The sequence below is a fragment of the Triticum aestivum genome, chromosome 2D, assembly GCF_018294505.1.
Source record: "Triticum aestivum cultivar Chinese Spring chromosome 2D, IWGSC CS RefSeq v2.1, whole genome shotgun sequence".
In the NCBI taxonomy this organism is placed as follows: domain Eukaryota; kingdom Viridiplantae; phylum Streptophyta; class Magnoliopsida; order Poales; family Poaceae; genus Triticum; species Triticum aestivum.
The window spans coordinates 137,974,317-137,978,322 of record NC_057799.1 but is presented as its reverse complement, the minus strand read 5'-3'; positions in this window follow the sequence as shown (position 1 = coordinate 137,978,322).

Genomic DNA, 4,006 nt, shown 5'->3' with positions numbered 1-4,006 from the left:
CTTCTTTGGCCTATTTTATTTTATTTTCGTCCGAAGTCTCATCCCGACTTATGGGGGAATCATAGTCTCCAACATCCTTTCCTCACATGGGACAATGCTCTAATAATGAAGATCGTCACACTTTTATTTACTTACAACTCAAGAATTACAACTCGACACTTAGAACAAAATATGACTCTATATGAGTGCCTCCAGCGGTGTACCGGGATGTGCAATGAATCAAGAGTGACATGTATGAAAGAATTATGAACGGTGGCTTTGCCACAAATACGATGTCAACTACATGATCATGCAAAGCAATATGACAATGATGGAGCGTGTCATAATAAACGGAACGGTGGAAATTTGCATGGCAATATATCTCGGAATGGCTATGGAAATGCCATAATAGGTAGGTATGGTGGCTGTTTTGAGGAAGGTATATGGTGGGTGTATGATACCGGCGAAAGGTGCGCGGTATTAGAGAGGCTAGCAATGGTGGAAGGGTGAGAGTGCGTATTAGTCATAAAGAACTCACATACTTATTGCAAAAATCTATTAGTTATCAAAATGAAGTACTACGCGCATGCTCCTAGGGGGATAGATTGGTAGGAAAATACCATCGCTCGTCCCCGACCGCCACTCATAAGGAAGACAATCAAAAAATAAATCATGCTCCAACTTCATCACATAACGGTTCAACATACGTGCATGCTACGGGAATCACAGACTTTAACACAAGTATCTCTCAAATTCACAACAACTCAATTAGCATGACTCTAATATCACCATCTTCATATCTCAAAACAATCATAAGGAATCAAACTTCTCATAGTATTCAATGCACTTTATATGGAAGTTTTTATTATACCCACCTTGGATGCCTATCATATTAGGACTAAATTTATAGCCAAAGCAAATTACCATGATGTTCTAAAAGACTCTCAAAATAATATAAGTGAAGCATGGGAGATTAATAATTTCTATAAAATAAAACTACCACCGTGCTCTAAAAAGATATAAGTGAAGCACTAGAACAAACGACAAACTACTCCGAAAGATATAAGTGAATATCAATGAGTAGTTGAATAATTATGTAACTATGTGAAGACTCTCTAACATTTAAGAATTTCAGGTCTTGGTATTTTATTCAAACAGCAAGTAAAACAAAAGAAAATAAAATGACGCTCCAAGCAAAACACATATCATGTGGTGAATAAAAATATGAACGAAGACGAAAGAGGGGATGCCATACGGGGCATCCCAAGCTTAGGCTCTTGGTTGTCCTTTAATATTACCTTGGGGTGCCTTGGGCATCCCCAAGCTTAGGATGTTTCCACTCCTTATTCCATAGTCCATCGAATCTTTACTCAAAACTTGAAAACTTCACAACACAAAACTCAACAGAAAACTCGTAAGCTCCGTTAGTATAAGAAAATAAATCACCACTTAGGTACTGTTGTGAACTCATTATAAATTCATATTGGTGTAATATCTACTGTATTCCAACTTCTCTATGGTTCATACCCTCTGATACTACTCATAGATTCATCAAAATAAGCAAACAACACATAGAAAACAGAATCTGTCAAAAACAGAACAGTCTGTAGCAATCTGATTTGTTCGAATACTTCTGGAACTCCAAAAAATTCTAAAAAACTACAACAACCTGGATAATTTGTATATTGATCTTCTGCAAAAATAATTAGCATTTTATCACGTTCTGGTGAATTTTAACAGTTATTTTCGTGAGCACAAAGTTTCTGTCTTTTTCAGCAAGATCAAACAACTATCACCCAAGAAGATCCTATTGGTTCTAATTGGCACAAACACTAATTAAAACATAAAACCACATCTAAACAGAGGTTATATGAATTATTTATTACTAAACAGAAGCAAAAAGCAAAGAACAAAAATAAAATTGGGTTGCCTCCCAACAAGCGCTAACGTTTAACGCCCCTAGCTAGGCATGATCATTTCAATGATGCTCACATAAAAGATAAGAATTGAAACATAAAGAGAGCATCATGAAGAATATGACTAGCACATTTAAGTCTAACCCACTCCCTATGCATAGGGATTTTGTGAGCAAACAATTTATGGGAACAATAATCAACTAGCATAGGAAGGCAAAACAAGCATAACTTTAAAACTTTAAGCACATAGAGAGGAAACTTGATATTATTGCAATTCCTACAAGCATAAGTTCCTCCCTCATAATAATTTTCAGTAGCATCATGAATGAATTCAACAATATAACTATCACATAAAGCATTCTTTTCATGATCTACAAGCATAGAAATTTTATTACTCTCCACAAAAGCAAAATTCTACTCACTCGGAATAGTGGGAACAAACTCAACAAAATAACTATCATGTGAAGCATAATCCAATTGAAAATTAAAATCATGATGAAAAGTTTCATGGTTATCTTTATTCTTTATAGCATACGTGTCATCACAATAATCATCATAAATAGGAGGCATGCTTTCATCATAATAAATTTGCTCATCAAAACTAGGGGGACTAAACATATCATCTTCATCAAACATAGCATCCCCAAGCTTGTGGCTTTGCATATCATTAGCATCATGGGTATTCAAAGAACATACTAACAACATTGCAATCATGCTCATCATTCACATACTTTATCCCAAGCATTCTATGTAATTCTTCTTCTAGTACTTGAGCACAATTTTCCTTCCCATCGTTTTCACGAAAGACATTAAAAAGGTGAAGCATATGAGGCAACCTTAATTCCATTTTTTGTAGTTTTCTTTTATAGACTAAACTAGTGATAAAACAAGAAACAAAAAGATTCGAATGCAAGATCTAAAGATATACCTTCAAGCACTCACCTCCCCGGCAACGGCGCCAGAAACAGGTTGATGTCTACTACACAACCTTCTTCTTGTAGACGTTGTTGGGCCTCCAAGTGCAGAGGTTTGTAGGACAGTAGCAAATTTCCCTCAAGTGGGTGACCTAAGGTTTATCAATCCGTGGGAGGCGTAGGATGAAGATGGTCTCTCTCAAACAACCCTGCAACCAAATAATAAAGAGTCTCTTGTGTCCCCAACACACCCAATACAATGGTAAATTGTACAGGTGTACTAGTTCGGCGAAGAGATAGTGATACAAGTGCAATATGGATGGTAGATATAGGTTTTTGTAATCTGAAAATATAAAAACAGCAAGGTAGCAAGTGGTAAAAATGAGCGTAAACGGTATTGCAATGTGTTGAAACAAGGCCTAGGGTTCAAACTTTCACTAGTGCAAGTTCTCTCAACAATAACAACATAACTGGATCATATAACTATCTCTCAGCATGCAACAAAGAGTCACTCCAAAGTCACTAATAGCGAGGAACAAACAAAGAGATTATTGTAGGGTATGAAACCACCTCAAAGTTATTCTTTCTGATCGATCTATTGAAGAGTCCGTAGTAAAATAACACGAAGCTATTCTTTCCGTTCGATCTATCCTAGAGTTCGTACTAGAATAACACCTTAAGACACAAATCAACCAAAACCCTAATGTCACCTAGATACTCCAATGTCACCTCAAGTATCTGTGAGTATGATTATACGATGTGCATCACACAATCTTAGATTCATCTAGTCAACCAACAAATAGAACTTCAAAGAGTGCCCCAAAGTTTCTACCGGAGAGTCAAGACGAAAACGTGTGCCAACCCCTATGCATAGATTCCCAAGGTCACGGAACCCGCAAGTTGATCACCAAAACATACATCAAGTGAATCAATAGAATACCCCATTGTCACCACGGGTATCCCACGCAAGACATACGTCAAGTGTTCTCAAATCCTTAAAAACTCAATCCGATAAGATAACTTCAAAGGGAAAACTCAATCCATTACAAGAGAGTAGAGGGGGAGAAACATCATAAGATCCAACTATAATAGCAAAGCTCGCGATACATCAAGATCGTGCCGAATCAAGAACATGAGAGAGAGAGAGAGAGATCAAACACATAGCTACTGGTACATACCCTCAGCCCCGAGGGTGAA